This window comes from Sitophilus oryzae, unplaced genomic scaffold (assembly GCF_002938485.1).
Source record: "Sitophilus oryzae breed Bouriz unplaced genomic scaffold, Soryzae_2.0 scaffold_1974_pilon_pilon, whole genome shotgun sequence".
Classification (NCBI taxonomy): Eukaryota; Metazoa; Arthropoda; class Insecta; order Coleoptera; family Curculionidae; genus Sitophilus; species Sitophilus oryzae.
Window position 1 is genome coordinate 1,155,036 of NW_022146695.1, and position 15,070 is coordinate 1,170,105.

Below are 15,070 nucleotides of genomic sequence, written 5' to 3' on the forward strand. Positions count from 1 at the left end.
AACGTATGAAGTAAAACATTGTGTATACCGTGTGGTGCACCGGAACACGGGACATAGGGAATCCCATGTTAATTTTGAAAAGGCCAAATATTATTTCTCCATATGATTTTATGCAAATGTTGTATTAGATTTTTTTGAAGAGGCGTTAAAGTTGCACTTTTGTGTAGAATTTTGTTAATCTTGGTCTTGCTGCAAGACTCTATATCTCTTAGATAGATTTTACTAGCGGCTCTTTCTACATGGAAAATCTTTAAATACCTAAATAGGTAGGTATCTATGAAAAATGAGATCTAAGATCTAAATAAAAAAAAACAATGCAAGACCGCAAGAATTTTGCATGCTGAGTACTGCCTTGCAATACCTATAAAGCTAGTCTTTGTCTTGGTTTTTGTGCAAGAGAAAATTGTGAAAAAAAATCAAGAAAATAAAGATTGAAACTAAAGCAATCAAACTTAATCGTGCAAGTGAGTTTTGATTGCTATGATTTCAACCATTTTTTTCGTAATTCTTTGTTTTTTTTAGGGTTCCGTACCCAAAGGGTAAAAAGGGGAACCCTATTACAGGACTTCGCTGTCCGTCCCTCCGTCTGTCACAAAGGTCTATCTTATGAACCGTTTATAGCTAGACAGTTGAAATTTTCACAGATAATGTTGCAGCTATAAGAACAAATACTAAAAACAGAATTAAATAAATGTTTATAAATAAATAAGTACTTTCACTAAACATTATCTTTTAAGTAAGAATTTTACATAGAATCTTTCAAGTCCTCGGTGTCCGCGTGGTTAAAGCGTTAGGACTTTACGCTGCTATGACGTTGGAGCCGTAGTAAGGCCGGTTCGAATCCTAGTCAAGGCGATTTTTTCTAATCCTTTTTTTTTAATTTTTACATATTTTCACATATTTATTTTTACTTTTTAAGGAAAGACTCAAAATTTAAGTGAGGATGCAGTCAATAATCACCACATAGGCTAATAAAACTACTTTTTCAAATTTGTCAAGCTTTCGAGAATTTTATTCCCATCATCAGGACAGTTTGACTGAGTGAATTAGCAAAGAAACATCATTTGCACCAAAGGGTCTTAAAAACTAGCATCGTATAACATTGGACTACAAGGACATAAAATATTAAAATACATATCCAACGATATTACTTTTTTTTTAAACACAAACAAAAATTTTAATTTTTACATTGTTATTTCAAGCTCGATCAAACAGTCACCCCCCCGTGCGTGTCTTTTTTTTTACTTTGCAAAAAGGTTTCAATCCATACCGGGATTTCAATATCCCGTTTTGGAAACCCTAGTTATAACTGATAGTGTCTAACTTCACCCCGGCTCATTTATTGTTTGTCAACATTGACCGGTGAATGTTGACATTAACTTATTTCGAACTCAAGTCACATATCTACTGTATGATCGATGACATTCTCCGTATAATTTTACATATAAAATGACAGCGATCTTCATTTCATAGCCATACCCGACGCCGTTTTTTTTCCGATCATATTGTACTTATTTTTCCGAATGCATCACACGCTCCCTCCGACGCGACGCCTCTGTTTGGCGAAATTAAAACGATATTTCACGTCGACGATGGATCGCGCCGCGTGGGGCGCAAGGGAAGAAAGGGGAGCCACCCCCAGCCCTCGAACAACCCTCGCTTCGGTGGCGCTGGGGGGCCCAGGTCGTGACGCGCGGGAGGGGGGATTACCGTGGAGCCGCCGCTCTCGCGAATCAATAAAAAGTGACATATTTTTTCAAATGAACACAAACCGACCGACGCCTGGCGTCGCATTGTTGCCGTCGATCTATTTAGCGTCGTCGGCGGCGGCGGCAGCGGCGTTCCCCCTTTTCTCGTGTTTTCAGTCTCATCAGCGCTCGTTAAGAGACTTGATATTAGAGCATGTAAGGATACAGTAAATAGAGAGTATACAGAGATTAACCGGCATAGACGGAGAGCTGGCTACATAAAAAACCTTATCATCGTTACATGGCTAATTTTTCTTGTGAAGTATCCTTTTGTGTAGCCATTATGAAATAGTCATGTCTGCCAGCGCGATCCCGGGGCTTAAAGCGGGGGCGACCAATCGAAGGGGTGAAATATTGACACTAAAATACTATAAGGTATGCGAGTTATAATTGCCAAATAGCTTTTATTTATTATTAAGAATCGCGGAAAATTGTTGGCAGACATTTTTCCCGTGGCTAAAATGCCGGCAGACAACACGAAAGATGTATAAAATTTTGACAAGAAAATTATCGCATACCTACATGCATGTCGATTGGTGGAATGTCATGTTTATTGTTAATTATTTTAAAAAGCTGTATGCAAAAGGGCAGACAAAAAAATTGTGGCTCAATTAGCGGAACTAGCGGAAGACGGTTATCAAAAGTGCGATATTACTCTCTACAGGGTGAGTCTTGAATATATGTGTGAGTGGGGTGACTATATGGGTGAGTCTGCAAATATTTTCAGTGCTGGTAGATCTCGATAAAAGAAACATTTTCTGTTTACCGTTATCCAAATAAGTCCAAAATAACCGAGTTATTCAAGTTGAAAATTTAAAAAGAAACTGATTTATTTTTAAATAATTTTGTGAGCCACCTGTTTTTTTCTGTATTTGCTGATAGGCATCCATTCTTTTAGAATCGTAACCATAGAATATGGTAAGTTAAGAAATAATATAATGGAAAATAAATTTCTTGCAGTTTTTAGGTATATAATAAAATTATATAAGAGTTTCTTGCCTTGAACTGCTAATATAGAAATAATATAGGGACTTAATATCTTACCGCTACTTTACGACAAGTCGTATTTATATATTCTGCGCTGTGCTCGTCGTTTTGTGGAAATACCCAAGCTCACCTGATGATGGGGTAGGGCCCCGAAACCGGTAGTGAGAGCAGGTTGATCCACATTATGACGAACACAGCGTGGAATTAATTTCTATATTAGCAGTTCAAGGCAAGAAACTCTTATATAATTTTATTAAGAAATAATTATACCGTGGGTATATTTTCAGTGAATGGACAGTTCTAAAATTGCGCTTTTGATAATTGTCTGTGGCTGATTTAGCCACGATCTTTTTGTCTGCCCTTTTGTATACGGCTTTTAAAATAAATAAATATGACATTCCACCAATCGGCATGCTCTGGAAAAAAGTTCATACCTCTCTCGCGTTGTCTGTCGGAATTTTAGCGACGAGAAAAATGTCTGGCAACAATTTTCCACGTTTCTTAATAATAAATAAAAGCTATTTTTGCAATTATAACTCGTGTACCTTATAATATTTTTAGTGTAAAAAGTTCACCCTTTCGATTGGCCGCCCCCGCTGTAAGCCCCGGCATCGCTCTGGCAGACATGACTATTTCATAATGGCTACACAAAAGGATTTAGCTCCCAGAATTTAGCTATAAAAATCTGGCAACAGTGGCAACCCTAGCTGCAAAGCCTTCAGTGTCTGTTTTTGTTTTACAATAGGTACGATAAGTTCATATAGAATACTATTATTTGTTTCCTGGACACCTTTCTGTGACATCACATTATGTTGTCTACAAGATTTTCGACAGTAAAACGACTCTAGTCCTTTCACTCTCTAAGGCTTAGGTCGTCGAGGGTGGCGAAGGGAAGTTATTCGGCGAAGAAGCAGTAAGTGGCAGAAAGAGGGGAAGGAGAAGTGCGAGGGATACTAGGGGAAGCGGGCGCGGCGAGAGCTGTTAAGTAACCGAGGCGTTCTCGGACAAGAACCGGACGATTCCGTGGCGATTAAACGGCGTTTAGGCGTTGGAGGTCGCGAAGGAGGGGAACAGGGACTGATTTAGGTCATTTTAGTTTATTTTTGGAGGAAAATTAATATTAGAAGGTGGGGGGTAGGCAAATCATTGACCCTATCCATTGTTTATCTTATAATTTATACAATAGACTGCCTTAAGCCCCGCATTGTATATTGTATGGGAGGGGGGAGTTAATCACCGCGACCTTATAGATCTATTGTGTCCTCTTTTCGTGAGTTATAACATATCATAGGGCCTTGACTTATAACATATCATGTCCACAGTCGGCCTTGACAAAAGCCAGTATCTGAGATGGTTTTATAGAGGTTAGTTCTCCATCTCCGATGTCAGTCGTATCAAAGTTCATGGCACGAATGGTTGTCGTCTCGGCGCACTCAGTTATGCCAACCGAAAATGTGTATTTTTTCATTTCTCACGAATACGGTGTATTGGGTTAACATTTGCGAAAACTGGGGCCAACGTTTGTAATATTTTTTCTATTCCATTTTTCAGTTTTTTTTAGAGCAATTAGTACTTCCACTGTTAGCAAGTTTTTTCTCGAATCCATTGTTCTTTCCTACAAAGAGGGGTATATATAACTGGGTAATATGACACACTGTGTGGTGATTGCTTATCCGTACCTTATACCGGCGCGTTTCTAACTGCACGGTTAAAACCGAACAAAATTACCGAAGTGTGTGGCCTTTAAGTTTGTTCCTAAATACCATTTTTTTTAATAATTATTTCTGTTAATTTAAAAAAAAAAGATAGCATTTAGTAAATACATAATAAAGATAAATCTTACAATATTGGAATAATGGACCTGACCTTTGATTTTTATGGGCTATAATTAATAATAAATATTTTGTTATTAATATCATTGATCCAGACACAATATACCGACAAGCAGACGTTATTGTCTAAAATACTAACTTGTAAAATATTATGTTAACGTTTTTGTTGTAAATTCGACAAATCATGCATTAATTACGTTCCATAGCGCATAATTTTTGTCTTATTTGATAAAAATGATAAAAGATAGTCATACAACGTTCGAGCTCAGCTTTTTCACAAAAACACGTATGATAAAACTTATAAATAATGTAAACTAGGTAGAAACTTTGAAACTAGCCAAAAATTGACGTATGTGTATGGTTTTTCAATCTTGAGTTGAGAGAATATTTAACAACATCTAACACATTTAAACTATATATAATAACAATAAAACTAAATAGCAAACCAAGACATGAGATTTTGCTACAGGTGCTCGGCATGTCGACCGTCTTCTGTTATGGACAGACGGGACCGTTTTTGAACATTTCTCATGGAATTCATTAACTCAGTGAAGGATACCCTCGTGTAACTGCTAAGTACTTCTAATTCTTGCCTAGATTTTACGGACAGTTTATAAATAAGAACCTTTATTCCTTCTACAAAGATAAAAATACATAGGCAATAGGCACTAAGTCCGGCGGCCTCGACGGCCAACGGCTGGAATCTTGGTTAGCTATTTAATTATTCTCTCTAAAAATCTGCTATAACTTAAGCGTACTTATATAAACAACTTCAGCGTTCTGAGGCGGTGCCTCGTCTTGCTTGAAAAATATGTTTTCGAGTTCCATTAGGGGCAGATGATCAATAAGGGGTCCAAAGCCTACTAGTTTAAAGAGGCGAACTTATAAAAGTTCTGTATTTCGAAGGGAACTATAACAAAATATCAAGTGTGCTGTGTGTAATATACAGGGTGTCCCAAATAAAAATAAATTTTTCTATTGATAACTCTTGAATTATTAATTTTAAAAAAATTATACTTAAACCATGTAATTCTAAGTAAAAAGGTGCTTTGAAAATGTTTTCACAAAAATACAAAATTTTCCATAGGAATAAAGTTACAGCGATTTGTTAAAAATGCACATTTTTGAAAAACAGTCCTTAATTCTGAAATAGTAACAGATACCGATGTGCTGTTTTCACCATCATGATAAAAATTGGGCTCCAGGCAGTTTTCGTCTATGTCCTATAGAAAAGGGCGTTTCTCTTTAAAATCGTCGATTTTGACCCACCCTGTACTCCTATTTTCTACATTTTCTACTTAATATTCTACATATACGACATTTTCTACGCATTTTTCGGCACACACGTAGAAAACTAATTAATAAAAGTGTGTCAAAAAACCTTAAAATTTTTAAATTTTATGAAATACAAGAAAGATTATTTAATAATAAAATGACAGTCTAGCATTTCTAGCCGACCATACCCACAGGTAGATATGGTAGGTTAAGATCGGAAAAAAAAGTTTTTTTAATTTCACCCAAAATGAGTTATTTGGATCATAAATGACCTAAATACAAAATATTTTCATGGTGTCTCTCTGCCCGTCTGTAACAGATAACTCAAAAACCGCTCAACCGATTTTAACCAAATTTGGCACAAAAATACTGTGGCACCCGAGAATCTAGCCATTAGTTTTTGGTGGGGGTGGCGGGTTGGTAAGGGGTATGGGAGGGGGTTAAAAATTTTAAAAAATCGTAACTCCAAAATTACAGTAGCTAGCGAAACGCGGTTTTCAATTTAAGATTAGGAATAATATTTGCAACAAAATTTGTAATAACATCAAAATCAGTCAAAGTCGCAGTTTTTGAGATAATTGATTATTAACATATTTTAGTATGGGCGGCTATACTTGCCTCCCGGCGTCAATTTTGCTATTTACTTCTGGTGATATCTTGATTACCCCTATTTTCTGCAGTAATTTTGTCTATTTAATATTATTTCTCTTAGAGTGTGAACACATCATTAAAACACGGAGTAAACTGATTGACCCATAATCTATCATAACAAAACAATTAAGAGAACTATGATGGCAACTGCTTTCAATTGTGAATTCACATCATAATTTATTTGACCTATTTAAATTGAATTCACCTGTTTAACATTACCATCATTTTATTAGGCTTCTGAATACAAAATTACCGGAGGATTAAGAAGTGATGTTGCCCTGTCGTTTTAAGGGCCTTAGGGCCTTGGAAGAGGCGTTGTGTTTGTAGAATGGAGAAAGGTAGGGGGTAGATAATAATCTACCCTCGTCGGTGTAATTCTTTTTCATTCCGTTTTGCCGCCGTACTGCCGTCCGAAAAAGGTTATGGCCGACGAATTACAGGGATTCGACAGGGACGTATTAGATTTTTTGTGAATTAAAGAGAGTTAGGTTTTTAATAAGTTAAATGTGGAGTTAACTGTAAAATTCTCAGAGATAATACAGGGTGAGCCTTAAAAAAGTGCAAATATTTTTATGGGTGGTCAGGGTTGGGTAACAACACGTAAAAAATTAATTTTCTACGTGCATGTAGAAAAATGCGTAGAAAATGTCGAATATGTAGAATATTAAGTAGAAAATATATACATTTTCTATCCGCGTACATGTTCAATATTAATTTTGTATATTTAATTTTTTTTGTTGAACTCACTGTATACTGTATACATAACATATAATAATAAATATAGTTCGTAGTTGAAATTTTTATCGTTATGTTAGGTGTTACAATTTTTTTTGTTCTGTTTGAGTTTTTCTATCGAGAAATAGTTTTCCAAAAATGGCTTTCAATATACATAACTTATTTTCTACATATTATGGACATGTAGAAAATGTAGATAATTAGTTGGTATAGAAAATTAATATTCTACGTGTAGAAAATACGGTAGAATATGTAAAATGTTCTACCCAACCCTTTGGGTGATATATTTCAACCCCAGAACCACGTCTATAATTTATTTTTCGCAAAAAAATTGAATCTTTTTAATTTTTAGTTAAAAACATAATACGGTTGTACAGGGTGGGTCAAATTCGACGCTTTTAAATAGAATCACCCTTTTCTATAGGAGATAGACGAAAACTAATATCGGTGTCTGGAGCTCAATTTTCATCAAAAACGTGATGGTGAAAACCGCACATCAATATCTGTTACCGTTTTGGAGTTACGGGGTGTTTTTCAAAAATGTGCATTTTTAACAAATCGCTGTAACTTTTTTGCTCTGGAAAATTTTGTATTTCTATGAAAACATTTCCAAAGCACCTTTTTACGTAGAATTTAATGGTTTAAGTATTATTTTTTTTAAATTAATAATTTAAGAGCTATCAACAGAAAAAATGATTTTTTATTTGGGACACCCTCTATATTTTTAATTAACTGAAAAGAATTTAAAATTACCTTTCCAAAAATATAGCACACTTGATATTTTGTTATAATCCCCTTCGAAATACAGAATTTTTAAAAGTGCCGCCACTTTTTAGTAGGCTTTGGACCCCTTATTGATGATATGCCCTTAATGGAACTCGCAAACATATTTTTCCAGCAAGGCGACGCGACGCACCGCCTCTGAACGCTGAAGTTATCAGCAAATTTTGCAGCCAATTTCAAGAATAATTGAATAGCTAACCAAGATCCCAGCCGTTGGCCGTCGAGGCCAAGTGACTTAGTGCTCATGGACCTAATCCTATGGATATATTTGCGGAAAAATAAAGGTTCCTTATTCTTCCATATAATTTAGACAAGAATTAGAAATACTTAGCAGTTATGAGAGGGTATCTTTCGCCCCCATTGAGTTAATGAATTCCGCTAGAAATGTTCAAAAACTGCCCTGTCTGTCCATAACAGAAGACGATATGTCGAACACCTGTAGCAAAATCTCATGTCTTGGTTTGCTATTTATTTTTATTGTTATTAGATATAATATAAATGTGTTGATGTTGGTTAAATATATTTTAAATTGTTATAAAATTCTGCATCTCTCATAGCAAATATTATTTTCGTTTTAATTGATACTCACAGCTAGAATTTTTTTGCATTACAGCCGGGGCCGTTCAAAGCCTACTTATTTAAAGCGGGCGAATTTTTATATACTCTATATCTCGAAGCAAAATATCAAGTGTGTTATATTTTTGGAAAGGTAATTTTAAATTCATTTCAATAAATTAAAAATATACAGGGTGTCCCATATAAAAAAATAAAATTTTCTGTTGATAATTCATAAATTATTCATTTTAAAAAAAATATACTTAAACCATTAAATTCTACGTAAAAAGGTGCTTTGGAAATGTTTTCATAAAAATACAAAATTTTCCATAGTAAAAAAGTTACAGCGATTTGTTAAAAATGCATATTTTTGAAAAACACCCCGTAACTACGAAACGGTAACGGATATCGATATGCGGTTTTCACCATCATGTTTTTGACAAAAATTCAGCTCCAGACACCGATATTAGTTTTCGTCTATCTCCTATAGAAAAGGGTGTTTCCATTTAAAAGCGTCCAATTTGACCCACCCTGTACATTGATAATACGGCAATATATGTTGTAGATTAATTTAGAAGAATGTAAACTCAGTTTATTATAAACTTTAGTACTTGACTTATTATACAGGGTTAATCGAAGAGTTGCTGTTTACCCTATCTTTAAAACACCCTGTGCAATAATTCCGTGAGCAAATTTTCCTAAAACATTATTTTTCGGTCAGAATCATGTCTCCTGAATATTTAGTTTTTGATTCATGTCAACACATGCCTCGGTTAATTCTTAAGAGGAAAATGAACTTGCCACATACATTTTGCAATTTTTTCAATTATCTTTACTCTTTGATGTTATTCTTTAAAATGATGAGGTGGCCCTGGTGATTATTGTTATGTATGATTGAATATGTTTCTTAGTCTCGAAGACTGTGCAAAAGTTATTGATGTTGTTGAAGATGGGCGAAATTATGAATATTCGCTTGGTCCTCGAAGAAGAATGCGGAAACATAACACAATATATTTGCAGCCTCATCAACAGTATGAATTCATCAACAGAACGTCTACAGACAGTCATAGCAGCCGGGAGAAGTAATACAAATTATTAGTTTACTTTTGACAAGTTTTTTGTTTGTACACTTAGTTATTACTTTTATTTCTTAACATTCTTAATTCTGTTAGTGTTACTAATATTTATATAAACCAAGTCTGTATCGTGTTAGTTTCTAACGTTTTTTAAATTTTAATTTAGATTTGGTAAATTTTTATACAGGGCGGCCCATCGAAAACGTTCAGCAAGGCATAACGGCCAGGGTATTTGTTTTTTCAAAAAATCCAAAAACACGTTAATTTTGTTTGTGAGGGGGACAACTTTTGCCCTAAAAATGATTGCAAAATCTTCAACCCTCTAAGCGAGGGTGTCATCCCCCAACTTTTTTCAAATGGGAAGGGGGGTCAAGTGGCACCGCAATGAAAAGGGCTTTCTATTCTCTATATTTTCCCGCTTCGTTTTTAAAAATCGGTCGAGTCATTTTGAAAATATGAAGGATTGAAATTTGAAAAGTATTTTTTGCCAAAAAAAACGCATAAATTGAATTAATTAAAAAAACTTACCTAATTAATGAAGCAAATGCTGAAAATGTTGCCCGCCAACCAGTAATACAAATTATTTTCAAACCGTTCTCGAATATTCTGAAGAACTTGCGGGGTCACTTCGCGACAAACATCAATAATTCGTCTTCGCAGGTCTTCTAATGAGGCGGGTAGAGTGCTATACACTTTACTTTTTATGTATCCCCATAGAAAAAAGTCTAAAGGAGTCAAGTCGGGTGACCGGGGAGGCCACTCAACTGCACCCTTTCGTCCTATCCACCGACCGGGAAAGTTATTGTTTAAATAATTACGCACATTTTGAGAGTAATGTGGAGGCGCACCGTCTTGTTGAAATATTAGCTCCGCTTCAACGTATCCAGGATTGTTCTCTATGATGTCAGTTAGGGCTGGGTCGACAGTATTTTCCAGTAAGTTAAATGGTAATTTTCCAGTAATATGTCCAAGTACATATCACCTGTTAGATTTCCAGGAAGAAAAAAAAGGACCTACAATAGAATTTCCAAAAATACCAGCCCACACGTTCAATTTCTGAGGGTTTTGGGGGTGCACCTCGTGAAAAATCCTAGGGTTGTCCTGAGCCCAGTATCGACAGTTGTGCCGATTAACTATACCGTTCAAAAAGAAAGTATACTCATCCGAAAAACACACATTAAATAGGAAATTATTATCATTCGCCACTCGTTTACTCATAGTTTCACAAAATTGCAAATGACGATCAAAATCGTCTTCGTTGAGTTCTTGTACCAACTGAATTTTGTACGGGTGGAACTTGTGTTTTTTTCATATCCTTTGGACACTTGTACGATTCACGCCGGTCTCATTGGCTAATTTTCTTGTACTCAGCGTACTATCCATGGCAACTTCGCCTAATACGAATACCTCCATAGCTTCATTTACTACAGGATTTTCCCTCTGCCTCTTTTTATTCATAACGGAACCAGTTTCGCGAAATTTTGCTACTAACTCGCGAACAATTTTGCCATAAAGGTGTTTGTCAGGATGGCATTCATTGAATCTCTGCGCAGCCCGATTGCCACATTCATTATTTTTAAAATAAAGTTCGATTATTTCCACTCTTTCTGCAAGTGAGTACACCATAATTGTTAAAAAGTTTAACAATATTGAAAAGAACTTCAACCGCTTCAACGCACAAGTCACAGAACAGCTATCTAGCAACTACCGCACCTGATCGTTCAACCTTCTGGCAAGGGAAAAAAATGCGTAAACATCTAGAATAAGAAAAAACCGCAAATTGGTCGAAGGAATTTATCCTTATCGTTACTCTGATAAATGTTTAAATAAAATTTTCAAATTTCAATCCTTCATATTTTCTCAATGACTCGACCGATTTACAAAAACGAAGCGGGAAAGTATAGATAATAGAAAGCTCTTTTCATTGCGGTACCACTTGACTCCCCTTCCCGTTTGAAAAAAATTGGGGGGTGACACCCCCGCTTTTTGGGGCAAAAGTTGTCCCCCTCACAAACAAAATTGACGTGTTTTTGAATTTTCTGAAAAAAAAATTACCCTGGCCGTTATGCTTTGCGGAACGTTTTCGATGGACCACCCTGTATAATCGATATATTACAACAATCGTCACAAAATCCACCTCGTGATATTTAAAAGAACATAATATCGTAATGAAAATTAAAAAAGATTGTAATTTGTTGGTTGCAAGTTCATTTCGCTCTTAAAAATTAACCAACTCAGGAGACATGGTTCTCTGACGAAATTATTGCACAGAGTGTTTTAAAGTTACGGTAAAAAACAATTCAATTAATCCTGTATAATAAGCCAAATAGTAAAGTTTATAAAAAACTGGGTTTATGAATTTAAAGTTGATAATATGTGTAGTTTGCTAAATAATTCATGAAAATAGGACTAAAAGTAAAAAAATACATTTTAATCTTGGCGAAAAAATTCTCCGTTGCCTTTTTTTTGCATCTGAGTATATTTAGATTTGAAAATATTTGATAAAACTTTAAATGAACAATAAAAAATAGTCCAAATACGACCCTGCATTTTTTTCGTTTTATGAACGAACAAAGAGTGGCAGAATCCCGCAAAAGCGTCGACCTGGGGGGTTGGTAGGGGAGGCGGGCGTCGCGACGGACGGGTAGAGGGGAACGCGGGGCAGCTTTGCTCGCTTCGCGTGTTAATGATTAATTAATTTCGGCAGTTGTAGGTTCTGCGATTTTTTCTCTTCTTCCCTTTTTTATACTTCGTTTCGTTCGTTTTTTTTCTGGTGGTGTTTGCGCCTTCTCGTTCATTTGAGCGAGCGGCTCTAATTGTGACACTTTGAGGCTGATAAATAATGCGAGGGAAGGCGCAGATATGTTCGTGTGGTTTATATCGATTTGTTAGGGCTGATTAATTAAAATAGTTGACAGATGAGTAAAGCTTATCGAGTATGTAGCAAGTTATGGAACTATGTGTTTAAAGATGTCTAAAAATGTAGATAAACAAAAAATAAGAAATACATTTTCATTATTATATCAGAATAATGAAATACCCTCGAAAATAACATACGATCGAAAAAATACGGCGTTTGCGATCGTCATTTCCAAGCCAACTGGACGAAAAAATTGACGTCAATAATGAATTCACATAATTTGCTACAATTTTTTGATCGATAATTTATTTTAGCGTTAGTACTTACACCTACATCATGCAATTAATCCTTAAATTCTCTAACACAGTATTGTCAACTGCCATTCGATCGAAAAAAAACGGCGTCAAAGACGGCTGAGGAATGACAATCGATGATAATTTTAGCGACGTCAAGCCCCGATCGACGTCATTACTGGGCTTGTGTTCTTATTTATTTTTTGACGCCGTTTTTTTTTCGATCATATGCACTGATAAAAAAGATAGACTTGAACTAAAGTCGTCATCGTTCTTGAAAAAAAAATTTAATGACAAGAGAATTTATTTTAGCGTAAAAGAAAATATTTTGCCTGAAGAAAAACTCTATTAACTCAAGAAAACTCTTCAAAAATTCGAAAATTTCTCTTGAATCTATTTTCATTCTACCAAGTGCAAGTTACTTTGTTTTAAGATAATAAGAAAAATACGCTAGGAAGTACTTCATTCAAGAAACATCTTTTCCACTAGCTAAATACTCTTTTGATGAAAAATAATATCGACACGCAAAGACGCACAACACGAAAGACGGTATATACAATCAGTCAGTATATTTCCAATCAGTCGTACGTCGCATTTCATAGGTCGCACATCATAGTACCACAGAATATCTAGCTACGCAACAGAAGCCTCGTTACATGTATAAAATTGTAGGTATCAAAAGGAGACAGGCTTTGAAAGCCTGTCTCCAAATCAGATATTTTGATGCGGTAGTTTCGCTACTACATAATAGAGGGCGATAAATTTAAAAGAAAATAGTTTTCTACAAACGAAATTTAAAAGAATTTTGTGCAGTGTTGCCATTGTGGAATTCATATTGTAATACTTTCTGATAAATCCTACCTTCAAATTTGCTACATCATTTAAACATATTAAAATAGATCAGTGCTCTTTTTTCAAACGTTTAAGTCAGGTTTAAGTACCTATTTAACTTGCCATATTAGTTGGGGTTAAATCTTACGAGCTGAATTACAATCAGTTCCTGACGTTTGATTGTAATTGAATCCTGAATTTTGATTGTAAATCGGCGACAATATAATAAGTATTGTTCTACTATTATGATACCACTTCCTGACGTTCAATTGTGTTCATACTTTATACCGTATGATCGGGGAAAAACGGTGTTAGCGATAGCTATGAAATGAAGGTCGCTATCATTTTATATGGGAAATAGTATAACATAATATAGTACCATATTACGATACATGGCGTTCGATTGAGCTTAAACTTGGTATTCTACTTATCTTTAGTAACATTGTAATATTATGGTACCATGGAGCATATAAAGTGGTACCTTCTATAGTACTACATTATGATACCACTTCCTGACGTTCGATTGGGCTCGTATTGGATATATACTTGCATATTTTTGATGACATTGCAATATTATGGTACCATGAAACCATGAAGCATATCAAGTGGTACCATACCATAATATAGCACCATATTGGATACATGGCGGTTGATATAGGACTTAAACTTGGTATACTACGTATCATCGGTGACATTGTAATTTTGTGGTACCATGGAGCATATAAAGTGGTACCTTCTATAGTACCATATTATGTTACCACTCCTTGATGTTCGATTGGGCCCATATTTGATATATACTTACGTATTTTTGATGATATTGCAATATTATGGTACCATGAAGCATATCAAGTGGTACTATAATATAGTACCATACTACATACATGGCGTTCGATTGGGCTTAAACTTGGTATACTACGTATATTCGGTAACATTGTAATTGTAATATAATGGTACTATGATGCATGTAAAGTGGTACCTTCTATATAGTACCATATTATGATACCACTTCTTGACGTTCGATTGAGCTCATATATTTGATATATAATTTCGTATTTTGATGACATATTGCAATATTATGATACCATGAACCATATCAAGTGGTACCATAGTATAGTACCATATTACATACATGGCGTTCGATTGGGCTTAAACTTGGTATACTACGTATCTTCGGTAACATTGTAATATGATAGAACTATAATAATATACTTAAAACTATTTTAAAAGTCAAACGAACAATTAACATAAGTGTGTCTGACAAGAAAAGAAGAATAGAAAGAAACTATTATACACCAGAAAAAGAATGGGATGCCAATTAAAGGTCTTTTTAAATCTGGCAACTGTGCATATTTAGGCGAGCTTCAAGGCCGTCGACGTGCCGTCGATCTAAAACCGAAAGTACAAAATTTCCAATTATATTCTGATTATGATATTGTCGCGCCAT

General features: G+C 35.1%; 1 protein-coding gene across 7 annotated transcripts in view; it reads left to right on the forward strand.

The window, feature by feature from the left end:
• Positions 1–15,070, forward strand: part of LOC115883686 (protein groucho) — a 144,572-nt gene that overhangs the window by 1,197 nt on the left and 128,305 nt on the right. The window lies entirely within an intron of this gene.